Source organism: Schistocerca serialis, chromosome 6 (genome assembly GCF_023864345.2).
Source record: "Schistocerca serialis cubense isolate TAMUIC-IGC-003099 chromosome 6, iqSchSeri2.2, whole genome shotgun sequence".
NCBI classification, from domain to species: Eukaryota; Metazoa; Arthropoda; class Insecta; order Orthoptera; family Acrididae; genus Schistocerca; species Schistocerca serialis.
The window spans coordinates 201,543,185-201,565,340 of record NC_064643.1 but is presented as its reverse complement, the minus strand read 5'-3'; the positions used below and the strand labels follow the sequence as shown (position 1 = coordinate 201,565,340).

The following is a 22,156-nucleotide window of genomic DNA, read 5'->3' as shown; positions in this document are numbered from 1 at the left end:
ACCTAAATCAGGATGCCTCAGGAGACTACAGAGAAGCCTGATAAACATTACGGTGACTCTGCACCTTCGAATAGAACAGTTTATAAGTGGTTTCAAAATGTTTCAAGTAACCATATGAGCACAAGTGATGCTGAACTTTCTGGACGCCCTGTGAAGGTTACGACTCCAGAAATCATTGATAAAACCCATGATATGGTGATGGATGACAGAAGAGTTAAGGTGCATGAGATTGCTAGTGCTGAGGGCATCTCGAATGAACGGGCGCATAATATTTTGCATAAACATTTGGATATGAGAAAGCTATTCGCAAGATGGGTTCCCGATTGCTCACGCTTGACCAAAAACGGAATCGTGTGAAGTGTTGCAAGGATAGTTTGCAGCTGTTCAGGAAGAATCCGCAGAACTTAAAGCGTCGTTTCGTCGTTGTGGATGAAACATGGATACATTACAATACTCCTGAGACCAAACAACGATCTAAACAATGGGTTACCAAGGGAAAATCTGCACCAAAAAAAGCGAAGACCATTCCTTCGGCCGGAAAGGTTATGGTGACTGTATTTTGGGATTCGCAAGGGATAATCCCCATCGACTATCTGGAAAAGGGTAAAACTGTTGCAGGAGCGTATTATTTATCGTTATTGGACCGTTTCAAATCCGAGTTGCAAGAAAACGCCGGCGATTGGACCGCAAAAAAGTCCATTTCCATTATGACAATGCACCAGCACACACCTCAGCAGTTGTGGTCGCAAAATTAATGGAAATCTCCCTCTGACTACTATTTGTTCCCTAATTTGAAGAAATGGCTGGCGGGACAAAGATTGTATTCAGACGAGGAGGTGATTGCAACAACTATTAGCTATTTTGCGGACTTGGACAATTGCTATTATTCGGAAGGGATCAACAAATTAGAACAGCGTTGGGCGAAGTGCATAAGTCCAAAAGGATACTATGTCAAAAAATAAAAAAAGGTTTACTCCAAACACGTAAGTAGTTTTTGTTTTTGCACGGACTTTTCAAACGTCCCTCGTATTATGCACCAGTGTCGGTTTGGCCCTTACGAACATATAACGCTAGCACCATACCACGGCGGCTCCAAAAAATGGTTGTGGTCCGCCTTTTGCCAACGTAGTGAATGCACTGCTTGCTTTTCTCCTTTATCCCGGGGTCATTGTTGTCCATAGCGATTAGGCCCCTAAAGAAACCGCCGAATGGGGATGAGCAGTCGCGAAACTCAGGTTAAAATATCGTGCAAGATCAAAACTGACCCATGACTGAGATCTGCTAGTTTCGTTATGGCTTTGATTGTGATACACAGGTCTCCGACTACCAGGAGCCCCAGCCGTTTAGAGAGAAGTGGTCTACCGCTCCGTTCTTCGTCATTCAGACTTGTTTCACCACGACGGAAGCGTATGTTTCACCTCACAATTCTGTCACAGGATCACGTATTATAGCCGTACACTTCGAGCAACTCCGCATGGATTGTTGCAGTTTTTTTCCCGTGAAATGTAGAAAATGAATTTCCGTGCAATGCCCCACTTTATCAGTGGGCTGTGCGCTTTATTTTGGCTCCTCTTGCAGCGTGTGCGGTACCGTGACTCTGGGATTTCAATGTTTACCAGGACTGCGGAGGTGTACCCACAGTGAAAAAAATTATTACAAATCTTTCTTTATTGTTTCGAAACTTCGTACACTATTCCATTTTCAGCTTCTTAGAGACTGGGAAACAGTCAAACCAGGGTGGTCCTCGGAGGTTACCACGACTTTGTGAACGAATCACATACTTAGTAGGTGTGTGAAACGTGGAAACTTTTTCTTCACAGCTCGTGTGATTTCTTGATACAATTCTCAGGTAAACCGCAGAAACCACGTCTATAAACGAAATTAAGCTCACGTCACAAGAAACTAATTCCAGTTTGCTTCTATACGCCTTTCCTCGAATGCTATGCATCACAGTATGACATTAGTTGTCATCCACGCACAGTATGACACAGTAATATCAGAGGGCGGCTGGAGCTTTAAGTCGAAAAGTCTGAGCTGTGTGTTTGGGTTGCTTAGCTGTAACTACTTTTCCCTGCGCATGTCAGTAGTAATCTCTGAGACCTAGTCCAGCACCTAATTTGGGTATGTTTTATATATCTATCTTCCCTAACAGGCCATGAAGGCCCAACGGCACCTACCGCCCGCCGTTTGTCATCCTCAGCCCACATGTGTCACTGGATGCGGATATGGAGGGGCATGTGGTCAGCACACCGCTCTCTCGGCCGTATGTCAGTTTACGAGACTGGAGCCGCTACTTCTCAATCAAGTAGCTCCTCAGTTTGCCTCACAAGGGCTGAGTGCACCCCGCTTGCCAACAGCGCTCGGCAGACCGGATGGTCACCCATCCAAGTGCTATCCCAACCCAACAGCGCTTAACTTCGGTGATCTGACGGGAACCGGTGTTACCACTGCGGAAAGGCCGTTGGCCATATGTTTGATATGGTAGAATATAATGTTCGGTAAATGAAACACACAAATGTAATCGAAATCAAGAGCTTTTCTGTATCCTTTTAAGACTTGCCCCACGTCGAGCGAGAAATGTAATGTCTTAAATGAACAGTGAGTCTTTAATTTACAGTATAATTAATTTGTTCCTGCTTAACTGGTTCAATTAATTACTTAAACTGGCCGTGAGGCTGGTAACTATAAACCTACATGCATACAATCCTGAAAGAGTGATGTTCGCAAAATGATACGGAAATCAGAGATAAAAAAACAATGAAAAATTAACATTTTGAAGTATATATATTGAATCATTGCAAATAAGGATAAAAAGCAAAACAAATCCTCTAGATAGAGTGATAGAGAAAAAAAATGTTAACTGGAAGCTTTGAGAGCAAATGTCTTACAGTGAGTTTTGCCTGGGAACAAAAAAAATGGTTCAAATGGTTCTGAGCACTATGCGACTTAACTTCTGAGGTCATCAGTCGCCTAGAACTTAGAACTAATTAAACCTAACTAACCTAAGGACATCACACACATCCATGCCCGAGGCAGGATTCGAACCTGCGACCGTAGCGGTCGCTCGGTTCCAGACTGTAGCGCCTAGAACCGCACGGCCACTCCGGCCGGCTGCCTGGGAACACAAAATGCACATGTTAACGGTGTTTTTCATTTGACAGTATTAATAATTTATTGTTATGCACTTGAGGTAATACAGAAAAATTAGAGATATATAATTTCCCATCCTAGTTCTTAAGATGGGCAACGTTGCATTCCACTGTTTCTGAATCATATGGGTACGTCACGAGAAGAATTATTTTCATTATGAATGCAGCCACTCGTGCACTGCAGTTTTTATCTTTCAATAGCTTCTGAAATTCTTGCCTTCCAGTTGTTCTTAGAACCCTTCGAACACACAAAATGTCACTTGGGGGCGAGCTCTGATGTGTAGGAGGGGTGCTGAAGAAATTAAAATTTCATATGTTGTAATTTTGTACGTTTAAACATTCATTCAGAATGAGAACGAGCAATGTCGTGTTGCTACAAAACACATGAAGTTAGAATTCCAATTCGTTTACCCCTGACTGCATCCGGAAACTTATTTCCTAACAGATTGGTGTATTACTGGTTACTGAAAACCCCGTGCCTGCTCCAAAACTATCCCTTCTGTTTTACAACAGAGATTAATCATGAATTTTCCTTGTGATAATAGAGTACGGAATATTTGTGGATTTGTGAAAAGATATAATGCTGTTACTTGCTCGTTCATTTCCATTCAAGCAGGTGACAGTGCACCCAGATTTCGTATCTTGTGGCTACTTTGTCCATAAATCCATTATCTTCGACCTGCAGATGACACACCGATTTATAACAAACATCGGCGCGGTGATATATTTTCTCAGCAGTCGACTGATGTGGCACCCATCTTGAGGGCACTTTACTGAATACCAGAGCGTCATGGACAGTCTTGTGTGCTAAACCAACACTGATATCCAAAACACAATGAAGCGCAAAGAAACAGGTCTAGACACGCGTATTCGGTCGGCATCGCTTATATGAGACAAGTGTCTGGCACGGTTGTTGGATTGGTTACTGCTGCTACAATAGCAGGTTATCAAGATTGTAGTGAGTTTGAACGTGGTGTTATAGTCGGAGCAAGAACGATCGGACACAGCATCTCCGAGATAGCGATGAAGCGGGGATTTTCTCGTACGACCATTTCACGATTATACCGTGAATATCAGGAATCCGGTAAAACATCAAATCTCCGATATTGCTGCGGCCGTAAAAAAATCCTGCAAGAACGGGACCAACGGTTACTGAAAAGATTCGTTCAGCGTAACAGAAGGACAGCCCTTCCCAAATTGCAGCAGATTTCAATGCTGGGCCATCAACAAGTGTCAGCGTGCGAACCATTCAACGAAACATCATCGATATGGGCTTTCGGAGCCGAAGGCCCACTAGTGTACCTTTGATGACTGCACGACACAACGCTTTACGCCTCGCCTGGGCCCGTCATCATCGATATTGGACTGTTGATGACTGGAAACATGTTGCCTGGTCGGACGAATCTCGTTTCAAATTGTATCGTGCGGTTGTACGTGTAAAGCTATGGAGACAAACTCATGAATCTATGGACCCTGCATATCAGCAGGGGAGTGTTCAAGCTGGTAGAAGTTCTGAAATGCTATGGGCCGTGTGCAGTTGGAGTGACGTGGGACCCATCATATGTCTAGATACGCCTGTGACAGGTGAAACGTACGTAATCATCTTGCCTATCACCGGGATCCATTCATGTCCATTGTGCATTACGGCGGATTTGGGCAATTCCAGTAGGACAAAGGACAATGCGTCCAGAATTGCTACAGAGTGGCTCCAGGAACACTCTACTGAGTTTAAACACTTCCGCTGACCACGAAACTCCCCAAACATGAACTTTATTGAGCACATCTAAGATCCCTTGCAACCCTTATGGATTTATGGACAGCCCTGCAGGATTCATGGTGTCATTTCCCTCCAGCACTACTACGAACATTAGTCGAGTCCATGAAACGTCGTGTTGCGGCACTCCTCTGTGCTTGCTAGGGCCCTACACGATATTAGACAGGTGTACCAGTTTCTTTGGGTCTTCAGTGTAGTAGCTATTTCGATTACAGTAATGGGTCTGTTTTCTATCACAAGCTCTTCCATTGCGATTATGTTTTCGTTCATCACTACGCGGAGTTCATAGCTCTGGCACGGAGCACGTTTCGCAGAAGCTCTACCTCTTTTCAAGTTTCTGCTGTACTTTTACACATGCTGCAGGGAAATACACGTATCACCGCATTTAATTTCAATCCTGCGACGCATTTACGTAGGTTTAACAGCTTTGCTATTGAAAAAAAAGTATCAGAATCGCTGCTACAACGACAATCTGAAGAGAAAAAACTAGTGAAAAGTTGCCAGAATAACTTCTTCCTGTCAGAGCAGTATATCCTCCATTCCTAAAGGCTGCCATTGTGGGGTGATACATAGACAATGAGTGCACCAGTTCTTAGAATCAAATCATACGCAAATATAGGGTAATCAAAATAAAACCGGCCTGAAAAATATTTCATGCACCCCAAGTATTATTGCCCATACCCGGGGTGAATGATGTAACGTGGCTTGTCTGCCGTAAGGCGCCTGAAACGTTTTTCGGGACGATTTCGTTAGATGTGATCAAAAAGATCGTGTTTGAGGGTATTGCTGTGCTGTATATGCAATGTAGCGCGACTGTGCCATGAGCACCAATATTAGGCAAGGGATTAATGTGGCATTTGTGTCTTTCTGACGTGCCGGCGATAGTTGTGGAACATGGAATATGGAGACATCGTTACCAAATGCGTCCATCAGGACTAACGTACCGGTATTCTTTTCTTGGCTGCCGAAGGACAAATACCGGCAGATACCCATCGGCGAATGGAGAATATGTATGGGCTGGACGTGTGTCGAAAACCACCATTCTGGGTGCCTGTTCTGTATCTTTCCGCCATTGTGCCGATCGTTTCGGTACTCAAGAGCACCGAACGGTCTAGTACACGAATTAGAGCCCATGCATTATTCAGTATGCATTTCGGTAGCGATACCGTTCGGGTAGAGAATCGAAGGGCTGTTTTCGGTTCGCGTCCCACAAGCCAATCAAAAGGAAGCGGCCGCAGATCCGCGCATGCGCACTGCAACGCGCACAGGGCCACGAACACAAAGCGGCTAGCAGACGACACAGGCGCGCTATTCTCTCAAGTACAGAAAATTCCGTTTACGTTACCATAACGGATGAAGCCGCATTCCATCCAGCTGACGTGCCCGCCTTCATCGCTCTTGCCTCCTGCTTAACAGTATCAGGTGCAGTATATCCATTTCCATGATTCTCAGCTAAAATGCATAGAAATTTTTACAGTTTCACTGACCGCATGTTTCCATGCATGCTAATAACGATAGCGTATTTGGCTGTATTCTGTTGGTTTCGTAAATGCCGCATTATGTCATCTTATTCTCATTCACACTGACATCGTGTTTTGGATTTTACGTTTCGGAAAATGAGTTAGGAATAGTGTGTAGTACCACATTGTACTAATACATCTATAAAAACACCCGAAAAATTCATTCTGAGAGTTTCAAAGAATAAGAAGATAAACAGAATGTGGTTATAACTCGCCCCTAGAGATACAAATAATTAAGTAGCACACTTCCCTACACGATACGACAACGATTTGGATCTTAAAAACAAAATTTAAAAAACGCATTTTCGAGAGCTCTTGCAGTTTGTCGAAGTTTATAACATGCATCTCATGAATGAAAATGTTTCCTATACGGTGCTACAGTCTAAAAATATTACGGCAGAGATCTTTCATCTCTGTCTACTGTTGTTGAGGATTCGATCGCAGATAAACACTTGTGACAAGCAAGATTATGAAAATGACTGCTGCTAGTTACATTTCCAGTAATTTAAATTGTGCTCTTAGATTCCAGTCTAACCACAAATCGGAAATCTGTACATATTCGGCAAAAAATGGTGAATTATTTCTGACAAGAAAAAATATTCAGGTCACTGTCGGTTGTTTCACTCACAGCAACATCATCTCCAGCAATTTCATGTTTCGCTTTTTAAACACACAGAAATCACGAAATCATTACTGAGGAAGTGAGCACTTACATGTAAGTAATAACGAATATCGCAGAAAAATTTTAACTTACACGAATAACAATGTCTCAGAACGCGTTGCATATATGACATGCCCGTGCGCTAACCACTTAGCCACGACAAACAACAGAAACATAGCGCTCAATTCTTTTATTATGTTGTAGAGGAACGTAGGCTGACTTCGTTGCCAAACGGTGCGGTGTAAGTCATAAATGCGTGATAGTTTGGAAGACTTATAATATCAGGCTTCACATAATTGCTTTCCATAATAATAATAATAATAATAATAATAATAATTACTAACTAAACCATTTGTAGGGAAAAGTACACAAACTCACTAGTAACGTCAGTTCATACTCATGTAATATAGGTAAGCAGAGCCGATGTCTTGATATTTAATGATCTTTAAACTCTTATTTGCATAAAAATAACACGTATTTTGAGAGAATATTGACCGAAAACGTTTTTTTGGATGTAATCATTCACAGTAACAACCTAACCTAACCATATTTCCAACAAAGGAAAATAGTCTATTAAGAACTCACTTTCCAACTGGATGCGTCCTCTGGTGATTATTTAGTAACACAATCACTAAATCCAAAGCTAAAACCGCTAAATATGTTTAAAATAACAAACTATTGGTGTACGTAAACCTCAGCTCACCAATTGACATGGCCACACCGAAATCCAAAACGTCTCGGTACAATTGTCCTAAAATCGGTGGGAGGACCGCTCTGTAACAGGTCTTAGAAGCTTACTGAAAAGGATATTTTGATAAGAATCGAAAATTACGTCACTACCGAGACTAACCTACTACACCGATCGGTATGAACGATACAGAATAGGGCCCCTGGAATGGCGCGCCAAGTTCCCCACAGGTCGCGATTCGACATATAACGCCGGTCGATCTGGGAGCTCAGCCTCGTCCATGGCCGTTTTCCTGAGCACCCGATGCGTTTCAGTGTTGAAGGCAACACGTTCCTTGCGTGCGCTGTTGCACGCAACGAAAGCTGCTACGACAAGAGGTGTCGCTCCTTCGTGATAACTCACGTCTCTGTATCGCAAATGTAATGCAGAAGTTACACCAGGTCACGTAGGAGACACTCGAGTCCTTTAACCTTCATCTCTCCTCACGCAGTTAGCACACCTTAGGATCTTTGGAAAGGCCTTGATGGGTCAACGATTCCTGTCGCACGAGGCAGTTACGGACTCTACAGGCAGTTTTGGACTCTATATGCAGCAGGACACGGTGTTTTAATAGAAAGGTATCTAATCTCGTGAGTCGGTGAGGTGATTGCCTCAATGCTTACGGCGATTTGCCTGATCTGCATACCGATTCTGGAGTGTACGACCTTCCAACGAGAATATTTTGATGCTCATTTATTTTTCGCGCACCTCATAGAATCTCCCGCACATTAAATCATTTGAAGCTATTGGTCGTAAATTCAATGCGGGACAGAAGGAAAGAAGTAGGGAATGTTACGGCGTAACATCTTCTCTACTGTGGGACCATTAGGCACTTATTCCAACTGAGGAGAGAAGGGGAAGGAAATTAGATAAGCCGTTTCCAAAGGAAGAGTAGTAACTGAATACATACACTACTGGCCATTAAAATTGCTACACCAAGAAGAAATGCAGATGATAAACGGGTATTCATTGCACAAATACACTCCTGGAAATTGAAATAAGAACACCGTGAATTCATTGTCCCAGGAAGGGGAAACTTTATTGACACATTCCTGGGGCCAGATACATCACATGATCACACTGACAGAACCACAGGCACATAGACATAGGCAACAGAGCATGCACAATGTCGGCACTAGTACAGTGTATATCCACCTTTCGCAGCAATGCAGGCTGCTATTCTCCAATGGAGACGATCGTAGAGATGCTGGATGTAGTCCTGTGGAACGGCTTGCCATGTCATTTCCACCTGGCGCCTCAGTTGGACCAGCGTTCGAGCTGGACGTGCAGACCGCGTGAGACGACGCTTCATCCAGTCCCAAACATGCTCAATGGGGGACAAATCCGGAGATCTTGCTGGCCAGGGTAGTTGACTTACACCTTCTAGAGCACGTTGGGTGGCACGGGATACATGCGGACGTGCATTGTCCTGTTGGAACAGCAAGTTCCCTTGCCGGTCTAGGAATGGTAGAACGATGGGTTCGATGACGGTTTGGATGTACCGTGCACTATTCAGTGTCCCCTCGACGATCACCAGTGGTGGACGGCCAGTGTAGGAGATCGCTCCCCACACCATGATGCCGGGTGTTGGCCCTGTGTGCCTCGGTCGTATGCAGTCCTGATTGTGGCGCTCACCTGCACGGCGCCAAACACGCATACGACCATCATTGGCACCAAGGCAGAAGCGACTCTCATCGCTGAAGACGACACGTCTCCATTCGTCCCTCCATTCACGCCTGTCGCGACACCACTGGAGGCGGGCTGCACGATGTTGGGGCGTGAGCGGAAGACGGCCTAACGGTGTGCGGGACCGTAGCCCAGCTTCATGGAGACGGATGCGAATGGTCCTCGCCGATACCCCAGGAGCAACAGTGTCCCTAATTTGCTGGGAAGTGGCGGTGCGGTCCCCTACGGCACTGCGTAGGATCCTACGGTCTTGGCGTGCATCCGTGCGTCGCTGCGGTCCGGTCCCAGGTCGATGGGCACGTGCACCTTCCGCCGACCACTGGTGACAACATCGATGTACTGTGGAGACCTCACGCCCCACGTGTTGAGCAATTCGGCGGTACGTCCACCCGGCCTCCCGCATGCCCACTATACGCCCTCGCTCAAAGTCCGTCAACTGCACATACGGTTCACGTCCACGCTGTCACGGCATGCTACCAGTGTTAAAGACTGCGACGGAGCTCCGTATGCCACGGCAAACTGGCTGACACTGACGGCGGCGGTGCACAAATGCTGCGCAGCTAGCGCCATTCGACGGCCAACACCGCGGTTCCTGGTGTGTCCGCTGTGCCGTGCGTGTGATCATTGCTTGTACAGCCCTCTCGCAGTGTCCGGAGCAAGTATGGTGGGTCTGACACACCGGAGTCAATGTGTTGTTTTTTCCATTTCCAGGAGTGTATATTATACTAGAACTGACATGTGATTACATTTTCACGCAATTTGGGTAGTTTGGGTGCATAGATCCTGAGAACTCAGTACCCAAAACAACCACCTCTGGCCGTAATAACGGCCTTGATACGCATGGGCATTCAGTCAAACAGAGCTTGGATGGCGTGTACAGGTACAGCTGACCATGCAGCTTCAACACGATACCACAGTTCAAGAGTAGTCACTGGCGTATTGGGACGAGCCAGTTGCTTGGCCACCATTGACCAGACGTTTTCAATTGGTGAGAGATCTGGAGAATGTGCTGGCAGAGATCGAATAAAGGGTAGAGCCACAGGTCGTAGCACATCTGAAATGAAACGTCCACTGTTCAGAGTGCCGTCAATGTGAACAAGAGGTGACCGAAGCAAGTAACCAATGGCACCCTATACCATCACGCCGGATGATACGCCAGTATGGCGATGACGAATACACGCCTCCAATGTGCGTTCACCGCGATGACGTAAACACGGATGCGACCATCTTGATGCTGTAAACAGAACCTGGATTCATTCGAAAAAGTGACGTTTTGTCATTCGTGCACCCAGGTTCGTCGTCGTTGAGTACACCATCGCAGGCGCTCGTATCTGTGAAGCAGTGTCAAGGGTAACCGCAGCCATGGTCTCCGAGCTGATTGTCCATACTGCTCCAAACGTCGTCGAACTGTTCGAGCAGGTGGTTGTTGTATTGCAAACGTGCCCATCTGTTGACTCAGGGATCGAGACGTGGCTGCACGATCCGCTACAGCCATGCGGATAAGATGCCTGTCATCTCGACTGCTAGTGACACGAGGCCGTTGGGATCCAGCACGGCGTTCCGTATTACCCTCTTGAGCCCAACGATTCCATATTCTGCTAACAGTCATTGGATCTCGACCAACGCGAGCAGCAATGTCGCGATACGATAAACCGCAATCGCGGCAGGCTACAATCCGACCTGTATCAAAGTCGGAAACGTGATGTTACGCATTTCTCCTCCTTACACGAGGCATCACAACAACGTTTCACCACGCAACGCCGGTCAACTGCTGTTTGTGTATGAGAAATTGGTTGGAAATTTTGCTCATGTCACCACATTGTGGATGTCGCCACCGGCGCCAACCTTGTGTGAATTCTCTGAAAAGCTAATCATTTGCATATCACAACATCTTCTTCCTGTCGGTTAAATTTCGCGTCTTTAGCACGTCATATTCGTGGTGTAGCAATTTTATTGTCCAGTAGTGTATATCGGTATGGTGCGACATATTCTAGTGTAAGTCTTAACCACGTCGTCAGTTTACTCACTGTACGGTACAAGACTTTTTTCTTACTAACTTTGAAAAAATACAATTTGCTCACACCTGCTCCTAGACATGGTTTCAAGTTTACTGTCAAAACTACGAAACTGCTGTAAATTCAGCCTTGCAGTTAGCGAGGCAGAAACTCAGAAAGGCTTTGACACCTTCCGTCTGATTCTAAACGTGCCCAGTCGAGTGACAAGCCGGGTGACCTCGTTTACAGAGGAGTTTCGTTGCCGTGTCGTAAAGCTGAGCGAGTGCCGCTGTGGCGAACGTGTTGGTGAGCACTGAATCCGTAGCGTGGAAAACTCAGCACGTGGGCCAAACGAGGTTAACCAGTCGTTAATACAGTGCTTTCAGGGGGAGCGGGGTCCAAGCAGCTTCGCAGTCATCTAGCTGCAGATCATCATTGGCTCATCTATCTAGCTTGAGCACATTCACTTGAAACAACCGCTGTAGATTTCTGTCTTACTCTCCTCCGGACGTATTACCTTGTTTTAGGTACGAGGATATAATTATGACTCCGTCTGTCGCGTCTCTGGATACAGCCGAACAAAACACATTGTCGGTAGAATCCCGAACAACTGGACAATTTTACATGAAGTTTACAAACTTCCAGCATGCTGGAGTAGCTGTGTATCAACAACGTCTGTTAATTTAGTACAACGAAAAAACCAGTTCAGAGTTGCAAATTTTACTTTTTTTATTCACTAGGTGGCTGGTTTCTGGCCGAGACCATTTTCAAATAATCCAAAAATAGTAAAAGACGTATTTCCGAAGATGTGAAGACCATGTCAAAAATGTGCAACCAACAGTTAGTCTCGACCCAAAATTAGTCACTGAGTGAATAAAAAAAGTAAAATTTGCAACTTTGGATTGGTTTTTCGTTCTACTTAATATGAAGTGATAAGGCACTTGAAACCTCCACTTAGAAAAATTATAAATGACTGTGCTGATAAACCTCTTACGTTATTTGATTTTCAAACAGCTGAGCAAAACTGAACGTACTCAGACATTTCTCTCTTTACTTATTTTGATCATCATTAAACTGACACAGAATATTTTTAGCGCAATGCAATCTGACTTTCTATAATCCCTACAAAAGAATGGCTGAGACTAACAATAACATATACGTTTCATCAATCACTTACTTCACAAAAATCTTCGTTGCTCGAACAACTGCAATACAGCGAGCGCCAATACTGCCAGCTAAATATAAGATTCTAACTACTGAAGCCACTAACTACTGATAGGCATAATTAGCAAATGAAAGATTTTGATAGAGCACAAACAATGTATATACCTTAATAGCGACCAAAAGTCAACATATATATATATATATATATATATATATATATATATATATATATCAATTCATGACCTCCATATTTACAAATTTCCTTTTTCTGGCGGACACCCATCCAGATCGTCCGTTCTCAAAACTCTGGCATCTCTCTCTCCACATCCACCACTGCTGGCGGCTCACCTCCAACTGCGCAAGGCTACGCGCTGTTCACATCCAACTGCCCAACACTACAATAGCGAATATTCCAACAATGCCAACCAGCCACAGACTGCACACAGCACAGCCAGTGATTTTCATACAGAGCGCTACGTGACGTTACCAACATAAAAACCTAAACAGCCTACTTACACACTTTACACCTTGTAACAGTTTTCCGATAACATTATGAACGAGCAATTGTCACTTATGCATAACGAAACGGTGTGCATTGTTTCCACTGTGTTGTAAGGATGACAGGATGTCGAAGTATGCAGTTGAGTTTTTCGTTTGATGGTGATGTATTTGTTTCATTTCGTCGGTAGCGAAATCTAAAAATTTCGGTCAGTTCTAAATCAGGTTTTACTAACTATAGGGTGGCTATCCAATTCAATGTATAGTTTTTACTTCTGCGAAGCAAATTCACAAGCCAGTGCTTTGACCGAATGGAAATGAGCGAACTAGAACGATCGCTGGCGACGCGGCGATCGTATCTGGGAAGAGTTAAGACGGTTGACTGCCGTACATCGTCCCACGATGGCTGCAGTAGCTGCTATAGCACGGAAACACAGAGTGTTTCAACGGGTTTCGGGTCCTCCTCTAACTCATTCTATAAGGTGATAGTGTTTATATCCCTGCGCACTTGCTACAGCACATGAGCTCGTTAATGCGCGTAACATGTGTTAATCTTTACCTGACCTGAAATATTTCTTCTTTAATACTCGTTCCATTGTCGGGTTTTTCGCATTTGCTACAGCACATGAGCTCGTTAATGCGCGTAACAGGTGTTAATCTTTACCTGACCTGAAATATTTCTTCTTTAATACTCGTTCCATTGTCGGGTTTTTCAGGACACTTTTACAAGTTCCATTTGCTACCAAAATCTATGTATCGATCGCGAGCCCTTTCGACAGTGGGACCGGAGTCATGGGCCCTCGGTGGAGGAGTGGACGTCTTAAAAGTGTTACTTGCATGAAGACGGGAGTGATGATTTTCAGTGAGCAAGGAAGTTGTATTCTGTCTTTTGTGAGAAAGAGAGCGACTCAATGAGCGAGCATTTTCTACTTTGACAGAGGCCTCCCACCCAATGTAGAGACAGCAACTACATGGAGTTAGTGTTTAATAACAACGAAAACTAGGCCTTGTTTTATACAAAAAATGGCTCTGAGAAATATGGGACTTAACATCTGAGGTCATCTGTCCCCTAGAACTTAAACTACTTAAACCTAACTAACCTAAGAACAGCACACACATCCATGCCCGAGGCAGGATTCGAAGCTCCGACCGGCTAATTTATTACAAGACAATAAGTTCTGTTTATTTTTTCTCATTGGAAACCTGTGGTGTTTTTGTAAGGGTCCTTCTCCTTTTAATTTCAGACTGCATGCAGTTTTCTTTATGGACGAGATATTATAAACCGGTTGGATACGGTGTACTGCCTGTTTGAGGAACTCGTCTTCCAGTACTGTGCTGGAGTTTAAAGTCTTTAAAGTACTAGAGGGCATCATTAGTTGTATAAAAGAATTGACTGTCTGAACACTGTGCTTTATTTAGCTCCATAGCATAACTGATCAGTCAAAACATTATGACCACCAACCTACTATCGATATAAACCCGTCCAGGCAACGCTCTAGCACTGAGCTACCGTCCAGTACCGGTGGGCACGTCACCTGGCGAGAAATGTCTGCTACTCAAACACGCACGGTGCATGTAGTATCAGTGAGCATGCTGTAAAATTGTAAATTTGTGGCAAGGTCTTATGCTGAGGTCATCGGTTCCTGAGCTTGCACACTAACTTACATTAAGGACAACACACACACACACACACACACACACACACACACACACACACACACCCTTGCCCGAGAGAGGACTCGAACCTCCGACGGGGGGAAGCCGCTCGAACCGTGACAAGACGCCCAGACCGCTCGGCTACCCGGTGCGGAGCGTGCTGTTCTTGGAGGACGCGCAATCTATTTGAGTCTGACCGAGGGAAGGCTGTGATAGCCAGGGCGCTCGGCACGAGCATTTCGGAAACTCCACCACTTGTAGTGTGTTCGAGGAGTGCTGTGGCGAGTGCCTTCAACATTTCGAAACCAAGGTGAAACCACGTCCATACATCGATGGGTTGGATGGCCACCCCTCATGACAGACGTCAGATGTCGCACTCTGGGCAGGCGGCCAACTGTGGCGGAACTAACATACGCTCTTTACGAATGTGCCAGTCAAAGCAGCGTTGGACATAGTAGAAAAAAATTTACGGTTCTTCAAAAAAGACATTTCCGACCAACAAATTACTGACATCATGAATTTGCTTCAAATCGTAGTTAAATGTAACTGTTTCGAGTTCAATTGACAATCATATCAACAACCTGATGGTCTTGCGATGGGAAACCATTTAGCAGGAATTCTAACAGACATTTCTACATTCCCTAGAAGAAAAATTGTTTAAAAAATTTTCACCTCCTGCTTTAGGCGTTATTTCATATTCTAGATACGTTGACGATATTTTGATTATTTATAGAGGAGCGAATAACGACACTGATCACCTATTCAAAATTTTCAATGAACAACACGAAAAAATTACTTTCACCTGCGAGCTTGAAAACGAATACCGGCAATTACACTATCTAGACCTTACTCTGACAAAAATAGACGACAAAATTTCCTTTAATACCTTCTGTAAAGAAACTTGCACTGATCTTTTTACTTCAATACACCCCCAATCCCATAAAAAGCGTTCTTTCATTCAGCTGTACATAGAGCTATTTCTATTCCCTTATCCAATGAAAATCTTGAATCAGAAATAAATTTGATCAAAACTATTGCAGTTAATAATGGCTATGAACCCAACATAGTAAGTAACATTTTTAATAATAAAACGAAGAACAGAATCACCACTCTGGGCGTTTCCGTTAATGACCGAAATGATTAGAAAAATTTTATTTCTATACCATGTCTTGCACCTGCCTCTTACAGAATACTGCGTCTTCTGCACAACAAATATGATTTACGTAGTAGCTTTTTTCACCAATAATTCTCTAAAAAATAACTTCATTCACAATCTGGATACAACGCAGTCTCACTTACAAATGTCAGGAGTTTATAAAATCGTTTGTGACTCTTGACGGGCCTATTACATATCACAAACAGGGAGAGCTATAGCTGTAAGATTGGGAGAACATCTTCTAGGAGAATAGGGTACTAATATTCATAATTCATCCTTTGCCGACCACTTGTTAATCACAGACCATAACCCCAAGAAAGTGCAAGATGTCAGTCTCGTACACTCCGAGAAAAAAGGTCTCAGATTCGGTATCCTTAAAGACTTGGAAATTTTCAAACACCTCTCGCTTAATGACGGTTTTATTCTTAAAGAACAATCGCAGTTGCGTAATAAAAACTTCTTTCAAGATTTAGAGCCGTTGTTTACAACTGTCTGTCGAATTTTCCTCACAGTAGCGTCGAGAATGTGGTTTCCCTTATCCAACAGTCATTGTCAGTTTTTTACTGTATTTAAATCTACCTGTAAAAAGGCTGAATTACTATTTTTGCAAACTTACATACTGCCATGAAATTTTGCTCTTAACGCAGATGTTTATAAGTTTTCCGTTTTGTTACTAGATGGCAATACTAATCCTCGTGTCCATCTCATGGCAATGTCCGACCATAAGGCGTTTAGTCTGATACCTCTTGCGCTGTGTATGTGCTGGTCTTAGCTTTCTACAGCAGTTAACTTGTGCCGCCACATGCAATCATCGTTTTATCATTCTGTGATAACTGTCCCTCTTTTTTATTACGACTTTTGTTCTTGACTCATGGAATACGAACATATCATTTGACGAGAGCACTGTTGCTGAAATTTAAAAGTTGTTACGTGATTTCGTGTAAGTACGGTTTCCTGGTTTTAGCTGAGAATTTTCGCATATGTAACTATTTTATGTATATTATCTGTACCTTATATATTTTTCTAGGTGACTTTTACCATTCTGATGAAGTTAGTCTTAGAGCTATCGAAACCTGGTTATGTGTTTTCTAAAAAAGTTGTGTGCAGGTGGTTGGCTGACTATTACATTTTATATAACCTTTTCATGTGTTATTCGATTTGCCCATCTAATCTTCAGCATTCTTCGGCAGCTCCACATTTCATTAGCTTTTGTTATCTTCTTGGTTGAACTGGTCATCACTGACGTTTCACTGTCATTTAACTCTATACTCCAGCCAATAACCTTCAGCCTGTATAGCCCCATAACTTCAGCCATTATCAGTTATTCTGCGTCCTAATAGTTAAACCCATCTAAAACTTATAGCGTCACATTACCAAAGCTAATACCCTCAACATCGTCTGATTTAATTCGACTGCATATCTTCACCCTTATTTTATTCTTATTGATTCCATTCACCTGCTCTTCCATATCTTTTGTCGTCTCTCGTGGAGTTACTACATCATAGGCAAACCTCAAAGATTTTATCTCTTCTCCTTGAACTTCGAATCCGTTTCTTAATTTCGTTTTGGTTTCGCTTACAACTTGTTCGCGGAACAGACTGAGTAACATTAGGGATAGTTTAGATACCCTATTCAACTACTATTTCCCTTTCATATCCCTCGATCTTATGATTGCACCATTGATTCTGTAAATATTGTAAATAGCTTTTCACTTCCTGTATGCTATTCCTGGTATCTTCAAAATTTCAAAGCATGTAGTTCTCTTAGAACGGTCAAAAACTTTCTTCAAATCTATAGATTTTACAGACGGAGGTTTATCTTACTTCAGTCTATCTTCTAAGGTGACAAGTATTGTCAGAGTTGCTTCGCATATTCTTGGATTTTCCCGAAACCCAAACTGCTTTTCTCTGAGGTCGGTTGCTTCCCTTCTTCTGTAAATAACTCTTATCAGTATTTTGCAACTATGATTATCAAACACATGATTCGGTAGCATTCACACTTGTCAGCACCTCTTCTTTTTGGAATTGGAATTATTATGTTTTTCTTGAAGTCTGGAGGTATTTCCCCTATCTCAAAGACAATGTAGGGGGGGAAAACGCACCATGAAGGAGTTATCTGAATGGGATGGAAATCGGTACATTTGATTTACATCTAAGTGCAAATTGGATGATTTATTCAAAAGAAAGAAAAGAAAGAACCTCACAAATTGAACAAATCAATAACACGTTTGTCTACCTCTAGCCCTCATGCGAGCAGTTATTGATTTGCCATTGATTGATAGAGTTGTTAGCCAGCCGGAGTGGCCGAGCGGTTCTAGGCGCTTCAGTCTGGGACCGCGCGACCGCTACGTTCGCAGGTTCGAATCCTACCTCGCGCATGGATATGTGTGATGTCCTTAGGTTAGTTAGGTTTAAGTAGTTCTAAGTTCTAGGGGACTGATGACCTCAGATGTTAAGTCCCATAGCGCTCAGAGCCATTTGAACCATTTTGATAGAATTGTTGGATGTCCTATTGTGGGATATCGTGCCAAATTGTGTCCAACTGGTGTGTTAGATCGTCAAAATCCCCAGAAGGTTGGCAGGCTCTGCCCATAAAATTCCTAACTTTCTCAGTTGGGGAGATATCCGATGACCCTGCTGGCCAAGCACTCTCTCCTCGTGTGGCCGAGCATCATCTTAGTGAAATGTAATCCCAGCATGGTTCGCCATAAAGGGCAACAAAACGGAGCAGATCGTTGATATACCACTGTGCTGTAAAGATATTTCCCATCTAGTTTTCATCTGCTTTCTCTTCTCTTTCTATAACATTGCACTCAGTGCCACTTCCTTTTTATAGATCCTCTATATACTCCTTCGACCTTTCGGCTAGTCCACCTTTGTTCATTACTGGTTGCAATCTGAACTGTTGGTATCTGTATAGTTGCTTCTCTTCTCTCCGAAGACCTCTCTAATTGTCCTATGGGTGGCAATTGTCTTTCCTCTCGTCATGCATGTTCTCTAGGCGTCCCTACGTAGTTATTCAGTATTTTCAGTTTATCTCATTTTTTAGATGTGTCTATTCCCTTTCGGCTGCTGCATTTACTGCATTTTTATGTTTTCCTCTTTCGTCATTTGAATTCGTTAATTCAACATCTCTTGTGTTTTCCAAGGATTTCCATAAGGCATTGGCATTTTTCCATAGTATTTCCTGCTGCCATCAGTACTTCATCTCTCAAAGCGATCCTTTCGTCTTCTGTCGCATTCCTTTCCCCGCTGCAGTAAAAAGTTGCCTCATGCACCATGTTAAACTCCAAACAACCTCTGGTTCTTTCAGTTTATCCAAGTCCCATCTGTTTAGTTTCCTACCTTTCTGCAGATTCTTCAGTTTTAGTTCATGCCGGCCGGGGTGGCCGAGCGGTTCCAGGCGCTACAGTCTGGAACCGCGCGACCGCTACGGTCGCAGGTTCGAATCCTGCCTCGGGCATGGATGTGTGTGATGTCCTTAGGTTAGTTAGGTTTAAGTACTTCTAAGTTATAGGGGACTGATGACCTTAGAAGTTGGGTCCTATAGTGCTCAGAACCATTTGAACCATTTTTTAGTTCATAACGAATAAATTGTGGCCAGAGTCAACATCTGTTCTGGGAATAGTTTACGATACGGTTTCGAAATCTCTGCCTTACCATTATACAATCAATCTGAAGCAATTTCTTGTAGCTATTTTTTCTTTAATATTATTTTCTCATGCTTTAAGTTGGTGAGAGATGTGTGTATGGTGGAATGGCATTTGTTTTGCATGTAAATGAAAGAATTACTCGCTACACAAGGTGTGATCAAAAAGTAACGGTAATTTTAGTTTTTCTTCAAGAATCTTTATTTATTGATCAACATCAACTTTGCCCCTTTCAAAATAATCCTCCGCAGGTATAATCCATTTGTACCAACGCTTTTTCCAATCATGGAAGTACTTCTGGAACGCACTTTTCTTTATGTTTTTCAGCTGCTTCAACCACTCTGTTTTTATCTTATCAGTGGTGGCAAAGCGACGTCCTTTCACGGTATTCTTCTGTCTCCGGAGTAGAAAGAAGTCTCTGGGGGCCATGTCCGGCGAATACGACGGCTAAGACAACATAACCGTTTTAATTATTTGCCAATAAATCACTGAGCTGCGAGCGTGAGCATTGTCGTGATGCAATTTCTTCGGATTGCTTCACATAAAAGGCGCATAACTTCCAGGTAGTACTCCTTACTGACGTACGACCATAAGGCAGGAAGCCATGATGCATTATCCCACTGTAATCGAAGAAAACAGTGAGAAGAGGCTCCACTTGTCGAATATTTTTCGGTGTTCGCTCTTCAGGCAGTTTCCATTGCGAGGACAGGACGTTAGTTTCGACGTCAAACCCATACACCTGTTATAACTTTCTTTAGAAGTTCTGGATCTATGTGGACTTCGTTCAGCAACTCCTCAGCTATGTGAATTCGATGTCGTTTTTGGTCGAAATTCAATAATTTCGAAACAAACTTTGTTGCTACACGTTTCGTGCCCAAAACACCCGGAAAAATTGCTTGACATGATCCAGAGGATGTACTGGCATCATCAGCAATCTCACCAATGGAGATTCGGCGATTTTCCAGAATCATTTTCTTTACTTCTTCCACGTCGTCGTCAATAATTGATGTGCTACGGCGTCCAGGGAGGTCGTCGTCCTTAGCGTCTTCTCGATTCTTTTTGAAACATTTATACCGCCAGTAAGCTCTTGTCTTACTCATACTAGATTGACCAAAAGCCACAATCAACATTTCGAATGCAATGGTGCTCTTTATTCCATTTTTCGAGCAAAATTTAATGAAAATTCTTTGGTCCACCTTTCTCGAATGTAGAAATTCGCCGAGAACTCGAAAACACGTATCAGGTGTAGAAGTATGAAACCGGAATTTCCCTATAGATGTTGCTAGTAGGCCGGAGTGGCCGAGCGGTTGTAGGCGCTTCAGTCTGGTACCGCGCGACCGCTACGGTCGCAGCTTCGAATCCTGCCTCGGGCATGGATGTTTGTGATATCCTTAGGTTAGTTAGGTTTAAGTAGTTCTAAGTTCTAGGGAACTGATGACCTCAGATGTTAAGTCCCATAGTGCTCAGAGCCATTTGAGCCATTTTTTATAGATGGTGCTAGCCGTCAGTGTAGGGCCCGAGAGATCGCATCTGCAGCGCCATCTGCTTCCTGTAACGGCTGGCGACGAAAGTCAACACACAGTGACCCAACTTCCATACACCGGTATCTGTTTGAAACCTGTGAACATGTCGAGTTTTGGACCTACGAACTGCGATTTGAGGACACCATTGGTTTTCTGTCATCATTTGAAGAAAACTGCTGTAGAATCGCATCGAATAGTGGTCGAGGCTTTCGGCGAACATACTCTTGTGAAAACACAGTGTTTCGAGTGGTTCAAAAGATTCAAAAGTGGTGATTTTGACGTAAGAACGACGAGGGCGGAAAACCACCGAAAAAGTTCGAAGACAATGAATTGCACGCCTTATTGGATGAAGGTGATGCTGAAACTCAACAGGAACTCGCGAAACAACTGAATTAGACGCAGATAGCGTTTCTTTTCGCTTGAAAGCTATGGGAAAGGGGGTTCCGCATTAACTGAATGAAAGACAGGAAGCAAATCGAAAAACCACTTGTGAAATGCTGCTCGCCAGATACAAAAGAAAGTCGTTTCTCCATCGATTAACGACAGGTGATGAGAAATGGATATCTTTTGAGCATTCTAAGCGTCATAAATCATGGGTGAATCTAGGCAAACAATCGGCATGCACTGCAAGACCAAATAGCTTTGGAAAGAAGTGTTTGGTGGTATCGGAAGGGTGTCATTATTATGAGTTGCTAAAACCTGGTGAAGCCGTTAGCACTGATTCTTAGCAACAGCAAATGATCGATTTCAAACGAGTATTACGTCAAAACGACCGGAATATGGAAAAAGGCAACACAAAGTCATATTGCTCCATGCTAACGCCCCAACACACACTGAAAAACGGGTCAGGGAAACGGTCGAGGAGTTCAGTAGGGAAATAGTTATTCTCCACACTTGGCTCCGTCTGATCATCATCTTTTTGCATCACTGGTACAGGCTCTCGCTGAGCAACGCTTCAGTTCGTCTGAAAATGTACGAAAATGGCTCGCTGACTGGTTC

General features: G+C 43.5%; 1 long non-coding RNA gene and 1 pseudogene across 1 annotated transcript in view; one reads left to right on the top strand and one right to left on the bottom strand.

Annotated features, from left to right (window-relative positions):
- Positions 1-22,156, top strand: part of LOC126484531 (uncharacterized) — a 488,984-nt gene that overhangs the window by 331,513 nt on the left and 135,315 nt on the right. The gene's annotated exons all lie outside the window — the stretch shown is intronic.
- LOC126485266 (5S ribosomal RNA) lies at positions 2,349-2,466 on the bottom strand (annotated as a pseudogene).